Here is a 21,362-nt window from a genome sequence, read left to right on the forward strand (position 1 = left end):
GTATTTTGAGGATTGGGGGAGCATTTCAAACAAGCATTGACAAAGCTAGTAGGTATGGTGCATGTTGCCAGCTGTTTGACATTGTCAATGTTTTTTCTGTTTTGACTTGATTCTTGTAAAACTTCGTTATTGGTAAAGTTACCAGGCACACACTAATGTAAACAAGCATTTGCAATACAATAGGCCTCGCATTTGTGAGAGTTAGAGCTATTGGCTTTATAAATGGCAATGTCTTTTACCCATGTGTTTTGGTTTGAAGTGTAGTGCATGTATGTGGTGTTGAGTGGAATTACGAGGGTTGAATTAGTATTGATAGTTGTGGAATTGAGTGTGGTAGAATTGTATGGTGTGCTGTTGAGTGGATTTGTGTAGTGGATTTATGTGGTATGATGTGCAGTGGAATTTTGTAAATAGCAATTATGTGGTATTGAGTGTACTGGAATTATGAGGAGTGGGATTGCGCATCATGGAGTGTAATTATGTGGAAGGGATTTTGTGTTGTGGAGTGGTTTGTAGTGGAGTTTAATTATGTTGTGTGCTGTTGGATTTTGTGGCATGATGTGGAATTCTGAAGTATGGAGTGGATGTATCTGGTGCGTTGTGTAGTTGTGTTGTGTATCGATTTAGATTCTGTATGAATTTCCCGATTCATGCCCTTATATAGGTACATTTCACATTGCCCTTATATAGGCATAGACATTCAGTCCTTATTTAGGCATAGTCCATGCTACTCAAATACAGGCATGGCTACTTCCAGCCGTTCATCTACGTCACAACGAGTTACTGGAAAACTAGACTCTTAAGCTCTTAGGGACTTCCCCTTGCTTGAATATTGATTTCTCCAAGAACTCATTTATTACGCATGAACATATATTCCTTAGGGTTTCATTCATGATGTTCATATGCCCGGCTTTTACGTCAATACTGGCATTCCTAAAACCTTCAAGGTATAAATATACCTTCACTTGCTATAGCAAAGCACGGTGTGTTTCGGTGCAACTCGACTACCTACTTGCACGACTCAGCTCGCCACAGCAAGTCCCGAAGGAAGTCATCTCCCAAGCTGACGCACTGACTAGACGCTGTCATCCTCCTGCCGAGAATCCCTCTCCAGTGTTTCTGACTCCCATTGCTGGGTGTTGGGAAATCGAATCCCGGGAAAGAGATATCAACCTCTCTCACTGTAAGGTATGGAGCTGATTAGAACCTAGAGATACCTTTGGCAATTCTTGGCAAAACTAAAACCTATGCTAAGGCAGCACCTACTTCTTCCCTTGTACTAGACCTAGGTTAGGTACACTGGGGTAGGCATATTTTAAAAGCACCAGTTGAGTATTTTAGCCTGTGGTATTTCTGTATGTATTTTTTTATATGGCATAGCAACAGATAATGCTATTACAGTATTATTTTATATTACTGTTTCCACGGTACACATTATACTCCGCATTCTGTCTAACGATTGTAGCAGTTCATATCTCTTGCATGAGAAAGAAGACTGTTCAATAAACCATTTTTATTGAAACACCCGTCTCTCTATTTCTATGCAACTCTGTAGAAACAAAGCATGCATGATTGACTTAGTGAAATGGTTATTTATTGTTTCCACGACTCTGAAGATGTTGTTCCGACTCTAAGGGAAACAAAGTTGTCATGTTTATGCGGTTGTCAGAGACTAATCCTTTCTTGTTCATTCGAGAAAGTTTCTAGTGACCTCAGAGTTAGCTGGCACACACGATTAAGTTTAATGTACTCGATAGAGACTTACTGACCTGAGTCCTATGTCAGAACTATAGCGTATATTATTCCAATGCACAGAGCCTTTGGGGATATAGGACCAACACTACAGTTGTGTTTCTGAGTTGAAATATGTGGTGTGGAATGGAAATGTGAAGAGTTCAATTGTGTAGTGTGAAAGTGTGTGGCGTTGAGTGAAATTATGCTGATTGAATAGGGAAGAAAAGGGGGATGGAGCATGTAGGGGTGAGAGAATAAGCGCTGGAGATCAAAGGGAAAACGGAAGGGTGACTGTGTTGCATTAAGAAGTAGAAATGATGCCGATCGTGGAAGTGGGGCAAAATAAATGATGACAGAAGCTGTAAGGAGACAGGTAGAGCTAGAGGGGGAGGAAGTAGAAGAGGCGAAGGAATGAGAGAAATCTTGGAGATGGTGGCGAGATCCTGCAGGGCATGGGAATGACCAGACGAGGAGGAGGAAGAGAGGAAAATGGAATTGGCAGACAGAGAAACAGCTAACAAATGTGGAGAAGTAGAAGGCAGAGACCCAGGTGCGAGGGAAACTGGAAAATATGCAGGCAACAGCGGAGAAGTGGATTTGGGAGAGAACCAGGGAATAGAAGCGGTGCAGAGAAGAGGGAAACTGAGAAAGAGTGGCTAACAGCCAGAGCGGAAGTGAGAGAAAACTGTGGAGGTTACCTATTTATTTCTTTATGGTCGATTTGTTGTCCCTGCTGACTGTGGACGGAGACAATCAGATGGGATAAGAGTAAGATACTGAGGAATGTGAATCAGAGGGAACAAAATGGGAGAGTGAGGTGCGAGGGGGTAGGATTAGTAGTGAGAGAGTGAACTGGCACAGCTGGAGTAGGTGGAACAATGAGTGGTGCAGGTGGTGGCGAGGGAGAAACAGAGTGATGAGAGTGACAGAATGAGCAGCGGAAGTTAGAGCAAAACACTGAAGGTGGGGAAGGGGAAGTATGAGAGAAGAGTAAAAAAGAAACTGGGACAGATTCAGGGAATAGTGGCACTGGTACAGGAGCTTGCAATGCTTAAATGTAGTGTGTCACTGAGTACATGTGCGTCCCTTAATGTATCTTCTGTGGTGAGTACAGAGCTGGGCAACCGTGTGCATCCACGGCACGAACTGGTGACCTGCTGCAGGCTGCCTGCCCAGCACAGAGTTCAGAGTTGGCACCAAATTCTTGCCCAATCCGCAGTTTATGCAGTGGAGCAAGCAGAAACTAGTACATCATTTATGTGCAGCACTGGGTACTTACCAGGCACAGGTGCAAACCCAAAGTCCAGCACCGAGTGCATGCACAGCGTAGAATACATTTGCAGCACACAGTACGTGCTCAATAGTACATATCAAGTGAGAAGAGAATATACATCATGTAGTTCCGGAATATACCATGTACCGACTGCATCACTGGCACAGAGTACATGCCTAGCATTTGTCCATGTGCCCCACATAGAGGACATGCAGAGACCAAGGAAATGCCAGACATGGGGAGTATGCCCGATCCCTAGTACCAAGTATAAGTCTAGCATGGTAAATGAGCTTGGCATGCCCAGACGGAAAGCATGCCTGGCACGATGTATATGCACAACCTAAATTATCTCCATAACCACATGTAATATATGCCTGCCTGTAACGAGTGTCTGAGGGGCACATTTCAAATATTGTGTAATAACGGGGGCAATGTTACTCAGTTCAAAAACACAAGCGCTTGCAAAAACATGAAAGTGGGCACCGTACTGAAACAAAGCGCGGCACCTGTGTACATAAAACGTATGCACGTGTCCGCCTGTGAAGCGGGCACCATGCTAATAAAAAAAACAGAAAAGCAGCGCTGTGCTTAATATAAAGTGCGACGCCCGTGTACATAAAAGTTATGTGCATGCAAAAAAACATGACAGGGGGTGCTGTGCTAAAACATGAAGCGCAGTGCCCCTGTACATACAAGTTATGTGCGCCGCAGTCTGTATAGCGAGGTCCGTGATGATAAAATAAACTGTGCAACATACTAGGAACAGGCACTCACACAGTAACACAATTACCAAATAAAACAAGTAATACCCAAAGGAACACATAAACATCTACAGCGTAAGGAAACTGTAGTTGGCTGGTTCGCCTGAGCTGAAAACGGAACTGATGTATCAGGAACACCAATCAGTAAGGAGCCAGTAAATAAATGTGAGGTAGGAGTGAAGCAATTACAAGTGTAGTGTAGTTCCTATATTCCCAATAGGCTTTGCACATTGGAAATATACTATAGTTTAGACGTAGGACTGAGGTCGACTAGGACTCTATCGAATATGTTAGACTTAATGTGAGTGCCAGCTAGCTCAGAGGTGGCTAGAAACTTTCTCGAATTCACAAGAAGGGATTCGTTTTCTGACAACCGCATAAACATGACAACTTTGTTTCCCCAGGATAAGAAACGTATCTCTAGAGTCGCGGAAACAATAGACAACTATTTTACTCAGTCAATCGTGCATGCTTCGTTTTACCAGTCGTGCAGAGAAATAGAGATACGGGCATTTTCAATAAAAAGTATTTATTGAACAGTCTTCTTTCTCAGGCAGAGGAAATGAACTGCTACAATAGTAATACTGGTTGCAAAGTATAATGCATACAGTACGAAGAATATTATAAAATAATACTGTAAAAGCATGGTATGGTTTCTAAGCCATATAAAATAACATAGAATACATACATTAATAAATAATGACTAAAAGTACTCAACTGGTGTTTCTAAAATACGTCTACCCCGGTGTATCTAACCTAGGTCTAGTACGAGGGAAGAAGTAAGTGAGGTGTAGTTTAAGTTTAGTATTCTTTTTGCCAAGAATCTGTTCCAAAAATTCTCTAGGGGTCTAATCAACTCTGTACCTTGGTTTAGAATGAAGGAGGTCTTGTATCTCTCTCTCAGGACTCGATTTCCCAGCAACCCGCAAGGGTAGCCTGGAAACACTGGAGCTGGATTTCTCGGCAGGAGAAAAGACAGCGTCTCTCGCAGTGCATCAGCTGGAGGGTCGGCTTCCTTCGTCACTTGCTGTAGCAGGGCGTCAGGCAAGTAGATAGTCGAACTGCTCCAAACCACTGTGTGTTTGCCTGGGCAAATGTGGGCATATTTATACCTTGAAGGTGCCAAGTTTGACGTAAGATTGGACATAATAACATCATCTAAGACTCAGTTCTTTGAAAACTCCTTGAATTCTTGGATGAATCAATATTCAAGCAAGGTGAAGTCCCTGACTGCTGAAGATGGGTTTTTCTAAGAAATCGTTGTGGATTCTCGGAACAAGTGGAAGTAGCCATGCCCTATTTGGGCTGCATAGGCTAAGTCTAAATATGGATATGATTTATATGCCTATATAAGGATAGGGTGACTTATATCTATAAATGGGCATGAATCGGGAAAATTACACTAGGGTCCTAGATTCATATACAACACAAGCAGCAGGCGGGATTACACTCCGTATATCGATTACAGCAGGATTTACCTAAGAAATTAGCTGAAAGCAAAATGTACTTTTTTTGTTCCAAAAAACACACACTTCCATAACACTCCCAGGCACACAAGGAAACTACTTTGTATGCAGATGTGTGCCTTGTCAAAGAACAGAATACTGTCCCTCACTTTGAAATTAGTGGTACAAAAGGGGGTGGTGATGGACGGAGCATCTGAATCAATCAAACACTCACACCCAGTCAAAAGATCTGGGTTTAATCCATCACCGTTCTTTAGCCCACTCTGCCACCCCAGTTCAGACATGGCTATATGCAAATCAGTCTGTGCCTCATGGGAACAGTACAGCCCGAACTGCCAAGCCATGTCTTCCCTGGACCGGAAACCAGCTTCCGAGGACCGGTTTCTGGCATTCCTGCCGTCTTCAGCCCGGCTTTCTTGAATCCAGTGGCAAAGTGAGCAAGGGACTCACATCTGAGTATACCCTGCCACACTTATGGCGGCCAAAAGCAATACAAAAGGGGGTGGTGATGGACGGAGCATCTGAATCAATCAAACACTCACACCCAGTCAAAAGATCTGGGTTTAATCCATCACCGTTCTTTAGCCCACTCTGCCACCCCAGTTCAGACATGGCTATATGCAAATCAGTCTGACCCTGTGCCTCATGGAAACAGTCCAGCCCGAACTGCCAAGCCATGTCTTCCCTGGACCGGAAACCAGCTTCCGAGGACCGGTTTCTGGCATTGCAGCCGTCTTCAGCCCGGCTTGCTTGAATCCAGTGGCAAAGTGAGCAAGTGACTCACGTCTGAGTATACCCTGCCACACTTATGGCGGCCAAAAGCGGTACAAAAGGAGGTGGTGATGGATGGAACATCTGAATCAATCAAACACTCACACCCAGTCAAAAGATCTGGGTTTGGGGGTGTGGCCAAGATGGCGGCCTGAGAGGACGCGACTCCACGGAGCTCCTCGTCCCAATCCCCCATTGCCAGCGCCAAACAGCAGCAATCGCCCCAATTTAGGCGAACACGGCCTCCCACAGCGAGGGAACCCCGGGCAGCACCGACCGGGACGCCTGGGGGGGGCAGGTGCTCGAGCCCCTGGCGCTGCAGCGGACTGCTTCTGCAGAGCGGGGAGAGCGGAAGGCCGACTCTGAGCACGGGCAACGCGAGGAGGCCAGAACCGGGAAGGCCGCTTTCCAGGCCGCGCGGCGGCCATTTTCCGCGAGGCCCAGAAGTCTGTGGCGGGCCCCTATCTCCCTAACGAAGACACTCTGCCCCCTCGCCCCCCTGTTGAGGTCTCCAGCTGCGGGCCCACGTCGGCGGACACCCAAGGGACAGTGGTGAGAGCACCGGAGACCCACGGGTGGCCAGTGGCGGTGCTGCAGTGGGTTTCCGAGAAGCAAGTGGTACCGGCGAGGGAAACGCGTGTAGCAGCTCTAGGGCTTGTGCAGTGGGGCAGCACAGGACGGCTATGTGAGGCCGGTTTTGGACTTGTCGAGGGTACCAGCGAAAGACACGTGCGCGGCGGGGGTGCTCCTCCCTCGTGAGGTCCCACACTGCAGGGCCCAAGTCAGCAGAAACGCTGAGGGCAGAGGTGGCAGAACCAGAGACTGACAGGGGGCCAGCGACGGTACTGCAGCAGGCCTAAGTGGAGCGAGTGGTACCAGCCGGGGACACGCACGAGGAAGCTCTAAACAGCTCGGGCTGCGGGCTAAGCAAGACGGAGGTGGGGGGCCAGCTTGAACGCGCCAAGGGGGCCGGCGGAGGACACAAACGCAGCGGGGGTGCCCCGAGGGCCAGGAGGGGCATGTCTTCTACTAACCGCAGGGGAGGGCATACCATCCCCGACATGCTGGCAAAAGAGGCTCTTAAGGGGGACAAAAGCTCGGACAAGCCGCTGCCGGCGAACCAGCCCAAGGACAGGGAGCGCGATGAAGGGGACGCCCCGGCCACGAAATCATTCATGGAAGCATTGTTCTCATCTCTCAAAGAAAACATCCAAACCCTCAGGCAGGACATGGCGGGGGACTATAAAGAGCTCCGCCGCGACGTGGACGACATAGGTGAGAGAGTCGCAGCTGTGGAGGCCTCGGATCAAGCTCGAAGTGCAGAGGTGGAACAGTTGCAGCAAGAAATCCTCCTGCTGCACGATCAACAGACCGACCTCCAGGCCCACGCTGAGTACCTGGAGAACCGTTCTAGGAGAAACAACATCAGGGTACGGAACGTGCCACTCAAGTCGGAAGGGGGAGACATCACCGCATACTTGCAGGACCTGTTCCGAGAAGTCCTAGGCGAAAACGAGGACTTTGAGATCAGAATCGACAGGGCCCACAGGGTGGGCCTAGCGCGCAGGGCGCCTGCCCCCCCTCCGGATATCCTGGCCTTCTTGCCCGATTATCCCCTCAAAGAACGCATCCTGAAGGTGGCGCGCCAGAAACAACCTATCCGTTTCAGGGAACACAATGTCGAACTCTTTCAGGACTTATCCACGATCACTCTACAGAAGCGGCGGGCGTTCAAGGTGGCGACTACCTTCCTACGAGATAAGGGTGTGCCTTATTCGTGGGGACACCCCTTTAGACTGGTCTTTAAGTGGAACGGAACGCTCCATCAACTCAGATCCCTGAGAGACACCTGCGCCATCCTGGGCCTTCCCATGGATGAGGGAGGATCAGAGGACATCTCCGACTTAAGGCCTTCCCAATCACGCTCTCCGCGCTCACAGGCAGACGGCTGGCAGACGATGAAAGGCCGTCGCACACCCAGAAGGGGTTCAGGCCGGACCCGGAGATGGTAGCGAACGAACATACAGCAGCGATTCAGAAAGTTTCCACTGACACCACGGCAGGTCCTTGAAGAGACATGAGCGCAGGGGTAGACCATCACTTAGCACATGCCATGGGGGGGCGGGGCGGGGGTCTCCAGGTCCGCCGTTGCCACGTTTTCCCGCTCCCAGAGACTACACCAAGGTCCTGGACTGTTGCCGGATAGGCCCTGGACCTTGTTCACTTGTTGGGGTATGCAGGTTGGGGTTCGGGTTCGGGCGGAGGGGAGGCGGGAGGGGTTGAGGTTGGGAACTCGGTGTGTTCGAATCGAACTGACGACAGGCAACCAGGGGAGGGGTGGCTTGGGGCTAGGTCCAGCGCAGGCAGAACAAACACACTCTCATGGCCGCTGACAGCATTCGTATCCTCTCCCTTAATGTGAAGGGACTTAATAATCCAATCAAAAGGAGGGCGGTTCTCTCATTCCTCGAGCATTCTGGGGTGGAAATTTGTTTGTTACAAGAGACACACCTGTTGGCGAAGGATTGGCACCGCTTTAAAGCCAGAGCCTTCCCTCATCAATTTTACTCCACGACTACCGAGAAAAAGTGGGAGTGGCCATACTGATAGCCAGGCATTTTAAGGGGCGGGTGGGGAGCAAGGTGGCCGAAATCAAGGGCAGACTCTTAGCGCATACCATTCACATAGGCACCTTTTCCTTCACACTAGGTTCTATCTATGCACCCAACACCAGACAGGAGGCCTTCCTCAGAGGGGCGCTGTCTGAGGCGCTGTCGGGAGACCGGAGGCATGTTTTGGTAGGGGGGGACATAAATCTAGTCATGGACAACGAGATGGATAGGTCCGGGAAGAGGTTTGGGGACACAGGGGCGCTTTCCACGGCGGGGAGGCAGTGGTTGAAGGACAGGGGGCTGATTGACACTTGGCAGGAAATACACCACACCGCCCCAGGATACACTTTTTATTCACCTGTGCACCGCACATACGCCAGGATAGACCACTTTCTGGGCTCTATAGACTTGACCCCCATGATTCAGGACATAGACATTACGCCAGCGGCGCTATCGGACCACGAAGCGGTGATCCTTCAATTGACAGTTCCGCGCACACCTCCGCATAGGGGCAGGTGGCGACTCAGAGAAAGCCTGCTCTCTTGCAAGGGGGTGGTACAGCAGCTGTCCCAAAGTATCACTAACTACTTGGAACAAAACGACACGGGGGAGGTGGCCCAGTCGACGTTGTGGGGGGCGCTCAAGGCGGTTCTTAGGGGCGACATCATGGCGATCGCGGCAGCGGATAATAAGGAGCGTAAGGAACGGAGGCGGGATCTAGAGGAACAGATGCTGGAGCTAGAGAGGGTTCACTGCCGGACGGGCGCCCCCCGGATCTGGCCCAAACTGAAAGCGGTCAGGGCTCAACTGGCGAGCCTGGACCTGGACAGGGCGGAATATGCAGCACTCCGCCTTTGCCACACGTACTATGCAGGGGGGGACAAGACTGGTCGCCTGCTAGCCAGCAAACTTAAGGCTAAAACTGTCCGCTCCAAGATTCCCATTATACGTGGGGATGACGGTGACGAAGTCCGAGAGGATGACCGCATAGCGGAAGCATTTCGAGCCTTCTATGCACAGCTCTATGCTGCAGACCCGACCCTCGAGGAGGAGGCGGGGCGGGCCTACCTTGAGACCATGGATGTCACCGCTATCAATGAAACGAACGCTAGTGCGCTAGACGCCCTCATTCGCCTAAAGGAAGTTATATCGGCCATTGCCCGACTCAAACCCTTGAAGGCCCCAGGCCCAGATGGCTTCTCCGCGGGCTTCTACAAGTCCTTTTGCCCCCTCCTAGTGCCAGTCCTTACGAAATTATTTAACTCCTTCGGAGGCCCAGGCTCGATGGAGATGGAGATGCTGGAGGTGGAGGTCGTAGTCCTGCCAAAGCCGGGCAAAGACCCTGCGCGGTGTGCGACATACAGGCCGATATCTCTCCTCAATATTGACCTAAAGCTCTTTACGGGCATTTTGGCCTCACACCTGGGCCCCTGCCTGCCAGGCATAATCAAACCGGACCAGGCAGGCTTTGTCCCCACCCGACAGTGTGCAGACAACACTAAACGCATAATGCATGTCATAGACAAAGCTAACTTCAACGCCTCCGATGCAGCACTACTTTCGGTCGACGCCGAGAAGGCGTTCGACAGGGTGGACTGGAGATTTCTAGACAACACGCTGGAGAAATTTGGCGTGGGTTCCTGCTTCCGTTCCTGGGGGGCGGGTTGCTATGCGTCACCCCGGGCGACAATCAAAGTGAATGGGGTCAGCTCCAAGCCGTTCGACATCCAAAGAGGCACACGGCAGGGCTGCCCGCTCTCGCCGCTCCTGTTCGCTCTCTACATTGAGCCATTCGCCCAGCGTGTTCGTGACAACAGAACCATCACTGGGGTCACATTCGGGGGGGGGTGGAGCAGACTATGAGTCTATACGCGGACGACATCCTGGTCGCGGTGGATAGTCCTAGGGTCTCAATACCGGCCTTCCTGTCAGAAATTAACGCGTTCAGGGAGGTGTCAGGCTTTAAGATGAATGTACAGAAGTCCGTTGTCCTCCCATTAGGAAGCAACACCCGGCCAGCTAACAGAGAATCGCTGCGCATAGGGGGGCTTGAGGTCAGCACCACAATACAATACCTGGGGATAGACCTGACGCCAGCGACTGCCCAGACGGTCGACCTCAACTACACTAACCTCCTGTCACGTATTCAAGGGGACATCGCGAGATGGAAACAGCAGCCGCTCTCGTGGCTGGGACGCGTGGCAGCCATCAAAATGTCCCTATTACCCAAGATCATTTACCTATTCCAGACTATACTGGTCACCCCCCCAAGTAGGGATGCTAAAGAAATTGCAAGACACTCTGAACCACTATGTGTGGGCTAGCAAGAGGCCGAGGCTGCGGCGTGACCTAGTCACACGGGTGACGGCTGAAGGTGGCTTAGGCGTTCCAGACCTACGGCGCTACTTTCAGGCAGCACAGCTCAGATACCTCCTAGAGTGGTCCAGGCCTACTTCCGAAAAGCACTGGTTATTTCAGGACAGAGCCATGGCGGGCCTACCCCTCTGAAAAGTCTCCTTTCTGACACATCCTGACAGACCGGCATACTTTAAGAAATCTCCTATCACCAGGACTCTTTTACAAGTGTGGGACGCAACCGCGGTCCCGAAGGGCCTAACGACCTTTCCTTCCCCTATGACGCCTCTGTTAGACAACCCGGCGTTCCCCCCGGGCATGCCGCCGGGCTCGTTCTCCCAGTGGCGACAATCCGAGTGCCGCTCCGCGGGTCACTTATTTGACACAGAAGGCTTTTTGACGTGGGACATAGTGACAGTGGACTACACACTCGATAAGCCGCACCTCTACCAGTACTTCCAACTTAGGCACTGGCTGACACACCCGTACGTGGCGCCTCTAGCCAGCCGTCCTCTCACCCCATACGAGAGGTGGATCATGACTAAAACATCGGACTCACGGTCCATCACAGAACTATATCTAATGCTCTCCCCACCACCCCCTACGGAGAGATCCGCTGGGCAGAAACGCTGGGAGAGGGATCTGGGGCGAGCTCTCTCTGACAAAGAATGGCAGGACATACACTATCGAGCACACCACACAGCTAGAAATACGGCTAGCAAGGAGGCGGCGGTGAAAGTCGCCCATTATTGGCATCTGACTCCGGAAAACTTACACCTGGGGAACCCGAGCAAAGACCCCAAATGCTGTAGAGGGTGTGGACACACAGGGACCATGCTACACATACTCTGGGAGTGCATCGAGGTTCAGGAATACTGGGAGGTGGTGCTTAAGGACATGAACACTCACTTCGAGACCGACATTCCCCGCTTCCCGGCTTATGCGATCCTGGGGCTCCCCAACAGACTTATGTTCCCACTTAAATCAATACGGGAGAGGCAGATGGGATTGGCGCTGGGGGCAGCAACCCAACACATCCTGTCACTGTGGGGCACCTCGAGAAAACCCACACACACGGGGTGGCTACACAGGTTATGGTATATCATGGGGATGGAAAGGATACAAGCCTCGCTCACGCAGACATCAGACACGTTTAGAGAAATATGGCAACCACTCATCTCCCTGCTTTCCCAAGAATTCACAGAGCTCACCTGCCCGAAATATCTCAGGGTTCTGAAGCTGGTGGAAGAATTCCGCGACGAGTCGACCAGAGCGGAACACAAGGTTTAGCCTGAACCCCGTACAGCCACCACTAGGCACTGTTAGGAACACACCGAGTGGGGAGGGTGGGGGAGGGATGTGAGGGTCGAAAGCTGGAGGCAGTTGGGGATGGTTGGGGCGGGTAGGGGTTTCGGGGAGGTTGGTGGATAAGAGTTCTTGCAGACATAGCCGGGTTTGACTACCGCCATACGAGCCTGCACGGACACCTGGTTACCCCCACTAGACGGATAGATGGATGCAATGTGTAACGCCCTGGGTACATGCGTTGTAGCTTTGCTCATTTTGTTCAACTACTGTATGGTATTGCTTTGTGGAACTCAATAAAATATATTTGATTAAAAAAAAAGATCTGGGTTTAATCCATCACCGTTCTTTAGCCCACTCTGCCACCCCAGTTCAGACATGGCTATATGCAAACCAGTCTGACCCTGTGCCTCATGGGAACAATCCAGCCCGAACTGCCAAACCATGTCTGGAAATTAACATCGGGAAAACACGTTTTGGGACCCCCTTCTTGGCCCCCGCTTGACGAATCCCCCTGAAACTTTCAGGGAAGGAGCAGAGCGGAGCTGGCCAAAATATTGGAAAATTACACAGATTCCTCAATCAGCGCCAAAGTTATTCCCAATAGAATGTTGAGCTCATATAGGTATATAATTTGCTCAAATTCAATTTCTCAACAACTACTGGAGGGATTTTCACCAAATATAGAAAAGGCACTACGGCATACCTGTCCCTACCATTTTGCCAAGTTTGGTGTAATTCCGTTCAGCCGTTCGAGCTGTAGCCTTGTCAGAATGTCCCTATGGAAATTAACGTGAGGAAAACACGTTTTGGGACCACACTTTTTTCTCAGCCCCCGCTTGTCGAATCCCCCCGAAACTTTCAGGGAAGGAGCAGAGCGCAGCGAGGCAAATTTAAAGAAAATTACAGGCAGATCCCTCAATCAGCGCCAAAGTTATTCCCAATAGAATGTTCGGAATTTCCTATGGTAACTAGGTCCTAACTATATATACCTACTGGCTATCGCCAGTAGGTAATATATATATATATATATCGCGTCACACTTCTTTTGGTTAAAAAGGATATGGGCGCACTCCTTTTGATTTTCCACAAATTTCATTTATTTTCAGTTTGTTAAGGCAAATGAAAGCACTCGATCTACGCGTTTCGAAGCTCCTGGCTTCTTGCTCACGATCAACTTCCTGCCATTTTTTCACAATATTTAAGGCATTCACTAAGATGTTACATCATTTCCTGAGCCTAACCGCTAAGCATTGTGGTTAATGCAGTTTTTATATAAAATCAACTTAAATCATACATCTTATCAAGTTGTACATTGGAAAATAATGACACCTTCTTTTCAATGTTTTTTAACGGGTTTCAATTATGCATCCCTTTAGTCTTTTTTGGATATTAAGTCAGTTTATCATTTGTTTATCCTGGGTTACATTTTGCACCTTCTTTTTATTCCTTCTTTAGATTCCCTCCAGTGGGATTTGTTAGTTGGTGCGAGTTCAATTTCAATCCCTCCAGTGGGAATCGTTATATTTACATTGTTTTTGAAACACCCTCGATCTCACCAGGATTATCTAATTTTATGTTCAGTGTCCATTTACCAATGTTGTTGGATGTTACTACAACATACATTAAAATAGATTCATCATGTTCTTATTCAAAGGTGAATATATAACTCTTCTGATTGATTCAGGCCGTACGGGTTTAGAGTTCTGAAATTTATTATGTGTCGTGATTCTTTTTGTCTTAGGGTCTTTTCTCGGTCCCCTCCTCGTATGTGTTTGGGTATTGTCTCAATTCCAAAGAATTTCAGTTTCAGCCAGTCTCCATTATGTGCCTGTTCAATGTGTTTAGCCACCGCGTCTGCTCGGTCTTTATGGATGGTGGCTCTAGCGTGTTCCATGATGCGCTTTTTTAACTCACCCTTTGTACTACCCACATACATTAGTGGGCATGGGCATTCTATGCCATAGATGGTAAATTCGGTTTTGCAGGTGATTAGCTGGCATATCTGCAAAGTCTTGTTGTTTGGCATCTTGACCTCTTTGGTATGTTTTGCGATTTGGCACATTTTACATCCGTGACATTTGATAAAACCAGTGGTTTTTAGCCAATCCTTCTTATTGTCATTTTTAGTTTTACAATGGCTATGGATGAGATGGTCTTTCAAATTTGGAGCTCTTCTGTAGGTTACCGTTGGATGTTTTCCCACTATCTTGCCTACTGTCTCATCCAGATGTAATATTCGCCAATTTTTCCTCAGAATATTTACAAATGTGTTGCTACCTTCAGAGAAGTCTGTGATTAATCTAATTGGTTCTTGTTCATATTTACTCTTGATTTGTTTGTTTAGGCATTCCACTCTGGGTTTCACATTTGCCCTCTTCCAGCAGTGTTCAACATTCCCCTGATTGTATTTGCGGTTTTTGAATCTTCTCTTTGTTTCCTCGCTATGCTTTTGCCATTCATTTTCCTCACTGCATATCCGTTTTATTCGGAGGAATTCCCCGTAGGGGATGCTTGAAATCAATGAACTTTGATGGAAACTTGTTGCTTCCAAGGTGGCATTGGTTGCAGTTGATTTTCTGTGCAAAGTTGATTGGATTTGGTTGTCCTTGATATATATGCACGTGTCCAGGAAGGTTATCTTTTGATTGCTAATTTCATAAGTTAGGTTTATCCCAGGCATGCCTCCATTGATGATGGTATGATATTCTTTAAAGTCTTCTGGGGATCCATCCCAGATGATTAGCAAGTCATCAATAAATCTTATCCAGCTTATGATTTTGCTGGTCATGTTATCATTTTCTGGTGCCCATGCGATTTCTTTTTCCCAATAGCCCATTGTTAGGCATGCATAATTTGGGCTAAAAGAAAAACCCATAGCGGTTCCGTTGTTTTGTCTGTGTAATTCTTCCCCAACCAAAAAAATGTCATTGCCAAGGAGTGTTCTCCAATTTCCTTAGCATGTCGTTGGTGCTAAGGAAATTGGAGAACACTCCTTGGCAGGACAGCTATCAACTTATTACAATGGATGTAATATCCCTATACACAAATATCAACAATGATATTGGGATAAAAGCATGTAACTATTTCTTACAGGATAGAAACCTCAAATACAGAAACCATAACCAGATGCTACTTGAATTGATTTTGCTGTGCCTATCTCAAAACATTTTTTTGTTTGGGGAAGAATTATACAGACAAAACAACGGAACCGCTATGGGCTTTTCTTTTAGCCCAAATTATGCATGCCTAACAAAGGGCTATTGGGAAAAAGAAATCACATGGGCACCGGAAAATGATAACATGACCAGCAAAATCATGTGCTGGATAAGATTTATTGATGACTTGCTAATCATCTGGGATGGATCCCCAGAAGACTTTAAAGAATATCATACCATCATCAATGGAGGCATGCCTGCGATAAACCTAACTTATGAAATTAGCAATCAAAAGATAACCTTCCTGGACACGTGCATACATATCAAGGACAACCAAATCCAATCAACTTTGCACAGAAAATCAACTGCAACCAATGCCACCTTGGAAGCAACAAGTTTCCATCAAAGTTCAATGATTTCAAGCATCCCCTACGGGGAATTCCTCTGAATAAAACGGATATGCAGTGAGGAAAATAAATGGCAAAAGCATAGCGAGGAAACAAAGAGAAGATTCAAAAACCGCAAATACAATCAGGGGAATGTTGAACAATGCTGGAAGAGGGCAAATGCGAAACCCAGAGTGGAATGCATAAACAAACAAATCAAGAGTAAAGATGAACAAGAACCAATTAGATTAATCACAGACTTCTCTGAAGGTAGCAAAACATTTGAAATATTCTGAGGAAAAATTGGCGAATATTACATCTGGATGAGACAGTAGGCAAGATAGTGGTAAAACATCCAACGGTAACCTACAGAAGAGCTCCAAATTTGAAAGACCATCTCATCCATAGCCATTGTAAAACTAAAAATGACAATAAGAAGGATTGGCTAAAAACCACTGGTTTTATCAAATGTCACGGATGTAAAATGTGCCAAATCGCAAAACAAACCAAAGAGGTCAAGATGCCAAACAACAAGACTTGGCAGATACGCCAGCTAATCACCTGCAAAACCGAATTTACCATCTATGGCATAGAATGCCCATGCCCACTAATGTATGTGGGTAGTACAAAGGGTGAGTTAAAAAAGCGCATCATGGAACACGCTAGAGCCACCATCCATAAAGACCGAGCAAACGCGGTGGCTAAACACATGGAACAGGCACATAATGGAGACTGGCTGAAACTGAAATTCTTTGGAATTGAGACCATACCCAAACACATACGAGGAGGGGACCGAGAAAAGACCCTAAGACAAAAAGAATCACGACACATAATAAATTTCAGAACTCTAAACCCGTACGGCCTGAATCAATCAGAAGAGTTATATATTCACCTTTGAATAAGAACATGATGAATCTCTTTTAATGTATGTTGCAGTAACATCCAACAACATTGGTAAATGGACACTGAACATAAAATTAGATAATCCTGGTGAGATCGAGGGTGTTTCAAAAACAATGTAAATATAACGATTCCCACTGGAGGGATTGAAATTGAACTCGCACCAACTAACAAATCCCACTGGAGGGAATCAAAAGAAGGAATAAAAAGAAGGTGCAAAATGTAACCCAAGATAAACAAATGATAAACTGACTTAATATCCAAAAAAGACTAAAGGGATGCATAATTGAAACCCGTTAAAAAACATTGAAAATAAGGTTTCATTATTTTCCAATGTACAACTTGATAAGATGTATGATTATTACACTCATGTTGTGTGATACATTCCCAATATGCATCTCAGAATACATCATTGAGGATAACGCTCCAGTAGTGAAAGTGGCCACCATGAACCTGTCTGCTAATCGATTAGAAAACTCGACCAGAAAAAAGGTCATTAAAACAGCAATAAGGAAAAGCACATTGTCGTCAGAGTGAGCAGCATCTCTCCTCCGAACAACCTCATTTATGCACAATAAACACTAGTCTTGAATTAGACAAAAGATGAACAGTGTCTCTTCAGTGAACAAATGCTTCACTCAGTGACAAGTATCTCTTTTCTGACCATCCTCAGTTACCCACAGCCCCCACCCTGAAGCACCCCTGATACTTGTAGAGCTACAGAAGGGGTTACGTGAATCATTTAAACCATAGACAAGAAATGCCCCCGCAGGGATCAGGTCAGGCACCAGTTGCATTTTGCGATGTTGCTGCTCATTTCTCCGAGGAGGAGTGGGAGCTTTTACATGAATGGCAGAGGAACTTTACAGGAACGTGATGAAGGAAATTCACCAGGCCTTGAAATCACTTGGTGAAGCCCACTGATTGCCACCTCAGCCTTTTCATTGCGGCCAAAAGAAAAGAACGAGCCGCGCCCGCACTTCTTCCAGACTTACAGCAGCGTGAACCCTCCTTCAAGTATCCTGACCGATGAGTCTACTGTGTTATTCTTGGAACCCAAAATAGAAAACCCACATCAAGATCCTTGCAGCACAAAAAGTGAAAATGTTGATAATCCCAAATCAGGTCATGCTGGTGTAACCCCTGTTCCATTAATTGTAAAGAAGAAGGAGGAGGAGATATATATTCGATAGACCTCTACGACCATGACAGAAGGGAAACTGCTGCTGATGTGACACAATTTCCATTTAGCAATATTGAGCAAGAAGAGTGTTTGGCAGAATATCACGAGGAAAGAGAGGAAAGCAGCGCCTGCTCAAATACAGGGCCTGACGATTCCAATCCAGCAACATCAATTGGTATCAATGAAGAGGGACAGACATACCCCTTTAGCATTCATGGTTATAGGAAACAACTGAGCATCAACAATTCTGGAAGTCAAGGTCGTATGAAAAGAAAAAGTAAAGGTAAAGAGCCCGAACAATACCCTAATAAAAACATTGAATGCACAACTTCTTCAGGAAAAGTGAAGGTTATCAAGAAATCTAAGCAGATTACCAGCTCTAAAAGCCAGCTGTGGACAGATAGAAATATGAAACTGGGAGTTGTTCAAAGTGAAAATGAATGTGTCAACAAAATACAATACCGCTTACAGCAATCAATTCCCAAAGTAGGGAAAATGACTAATCATAATTATTTGTGGTTGGCCCAGCCTTTTGTAGGTCAAACAAATTCTACTGAACATCAAATAACAAATATTGCATCATCCTCGAAAGAAAGGCATTTTCAATGTACAGAATGCAACAAAAGCTTCATTCAGAAAGTACACCTCATCCGTCATTAGAGAACACATTAAGGAGACAGACCTTATCATTGTACTGAATGTGAGAAAAGCTTCAGTCAAAAACACCATCTTCTGGGACATTTAGAACGCATTCAGGAGAGAAACTTTTTCAGTGTGCAAAATGTATGAAAAGATTCTGTTGGAAAGAAGGTCTTTACAGACGCCAGGGAACACATGTACGCCCCATGAACAGTTACACCTAACAAACACTAAATATAATGCAATCATATTGAAAATGTAAACACAAAATATGTTATCTGCTATTAAAGCAAAAATGGTTTGCAACAGGGTTGTAAAAAGCGACCCTGCTGGGAAGATCAGTGCAAGATTTACAAGATTCCCAATGTATATCTAAATGGGTTCTACTGAGATTTGCTGCACCTAAATTTGCTTTATAGAAGTAAAATCTGACACTGGTCCGACCGGCCTCGACTGGGTTTAGATACAACTGGTTTAAAGATTTACCCATATTTAAGTGAATGTACCAAAACAATTACAGAAAAATCCAGCTGGTGCAACAATATAGATTGTACAAAAAAAGGAAATCATGTTATGGTGTTCACCAAATCGAATTCAAATGATATAACACAAGTAAACTAAATGGAATATTGAACTGCTGTGATGGTAACAAATACATTATCAACTCCAAGGTCAAATGTTTCTATTGATGGACCTCGTGTCTTCATTAAAATACAGATCCAAAAATAAAAACACAACCTATTGGTCTTGCTGAATATAGAATTGACCACACAACTGTTACATTATAAGCAGGAGTAGTGAAAAATATCCACCATTCTAAATAAGCATGAGAAAATAAGACAAACAGATATTTTATCACAGCACATTAAAAGTTGCAAAAGTCAAAGGAGGAGCCTAGCCTACATCCACGATGGCCGCCTGATCCCTCGGCTCCGCCGATCCTTCCGCTTTTCTCCCGGTCCGCGACCTCAATTGCTGCTAATCCTGCTTCTGCATTCAATCCTCGGGACCGGGAGACGATTCTGCATCCAGCGGTGTGCTTACCTGAACGCTCCCTGCAGTGGAAGGGCCGGGGCGCCCTTATCTCCTTTGTGGCGCCGGCTGCAGCTGAACGGGTCTTTGTCCTCGAGATGGCCGGCCATGTTTGCGATCTCCTCGGACTCTGAAGCGGAGAAGTGGCGACCAGCGGGGAACGGTCGCTGCGCTGTGATTACCGCTGCGGGGCTCCGCGCAGCCTTGATTGTCCTCGCGCTTGGGAACTATTGTGGCTGGCAGTGAAACATTGTATCCACGCCCTGGTCCGTGTACGGCGCTGCTGGCTCGCTTGTCTCCGCCGGCGAAGAGGTGGAAACCATATTGTTGGTTGTGCTCCCTGCTCCTGTGCTTCCTCCGGGCTGCTGCCGGTGAGAGGTCCGATTGCTTATACTGCACCGGCGCCGCGCATGGTGTCAGTATGGTTCGTGCTGCTTCTGTGCTCCCCGCTAGTGCATATCCTGCGGAACCAGGACTGGGCGCCCAACTGTGCGGGAGAGATAATGGCGACTATCCTCGAGGAATAAAACACTCTTGCGAGCCCCGTGTGCAGGGGCCCGCTGCCCCATTCACTTTTGTGGCACCATTGAAGGTTGGAGACATCCTGCGCGCATTGAGCACTTTGGGATCTGCCATACAAGATAATGCCCGGGACCTAAGAGATCGCCTGGATGATACTTCCCCCTATGTGCCCCCGATGGGACGTGGTGATGTTCGACTGCAGGACACTGCGCCACATCCTGCCCCCGATCACAGTGGAGTGCCTACCCAGGTGTGCTTTAAGGAATTGAGGGTGCAAGAGCCTGATGGCGTTTCGGCGTTGATTGCCAAGGCGGAGCAGCGGCCTGAGGACGGGGGGTTTGAGCACTGGCCGGAGAGCCGTCCCTGGACGCCATGTTTGACTGTTCCTTTGTGCTTCACTGGCGACATTCGCAACTTTCTCCTGAAGCTGATGCCATTGCTTTGGCAGGCTGACTTGAGTGGACTGAAACAGCATGATGTCCCCCTTTCTATTATTGTCGCTCGCATGACTTTGGTGTGGACAGGTCCTGCTGGGTGGCGCCATGTCCTGCTAGGATCGCTCCGTTTACCTCTCCCGTTCAAGATGGCTACTGTGCAACTGGACCACGTCGGTGCCCCCGATCGCAGGGGCCAGGGCTGAGGACGCATTTCCTATCCTTCACTGCGGTAGAGTGTACTGTCGGGGCTGCAGAGAATAGACTGTGGAGTTGAATATTGGTTACTATGGGTCGGGGATCCGGGGTTGGGCGGCCGAGGACTCACAAGCTGATTGTTCTGAGTATTTGTATATGGCCCTCCTCCGTTCTTATGTGATAATTCTTTTTTCTCCCTTTTTCTTTTTCTGTATTTCGGGTACTCTTTTGGGGCGACAGACACACTGCTAGGGGGGGGGGGGGGTAGGCCGTAGCCTCTGCATGCGTGTAGGGTGGGGGTAGAGGGGTGGGGTTTTTCTTTTGTCCGTTTCAGTTTCTATGGGCCTTCTTTTTCTCTACTTTTGGTTTTCTTTCTCTTCTCTGTTCTTTCTTGGGTCAGTGGGGTGGCTCGGTGCGAGGGGGGCGGCGACTGGCATGCAACATGTTTGACCTCACTATCCTGTCGTATTCTTTCATGCCGCTAGTCTGATTACGTTTTCTGCTGCTTGGATTTCTTCTGTTTAACGTTGCCCTCTTAGGTCATCGGTGGATTGTTGGAACGCTGATCCTTCCTATTGATTAACTCTCGGACATATTAAAATTCAAAATTAACCTTCACTCCTCCTGTTTCTC

The 21,362-nt window shown here is 47.5% G+C and overlaps 1 protein-coding gene and 1 pseudogene across 1 annotated transcript in view; both read left to right on the forward strand.

The window, feature by feature from the left end:
- DNAH14 (dynein axonemal heavy chain 14) overlaps positions 1 to 21,362 on the forward strand; it is a 1,270,113-nt gene that overhangs the window by 106,477 nt on the left and 1,142,274 nt on the right. The window lies entirely within an intron of this gene.
- Positions 17,482 to 18,825, forward strand: LOC147706899 (uncharacterized; annotated as a pseudogene).

The sequence above is a fragment of the Lissotriton vulgaris genome, chromosome 6 (assembly GCF_964263255.1).
Source record: "Lissotriton vulgaris chromosome 6, aLisVul1.2, whole genome shotgun sequence".
Lineage (NCBI taxonomy): Eukaryota > Metazoa > Chordata > Amphibia > Caudata > Salamandridae > Lissotriton > Lissotriton vulgaris.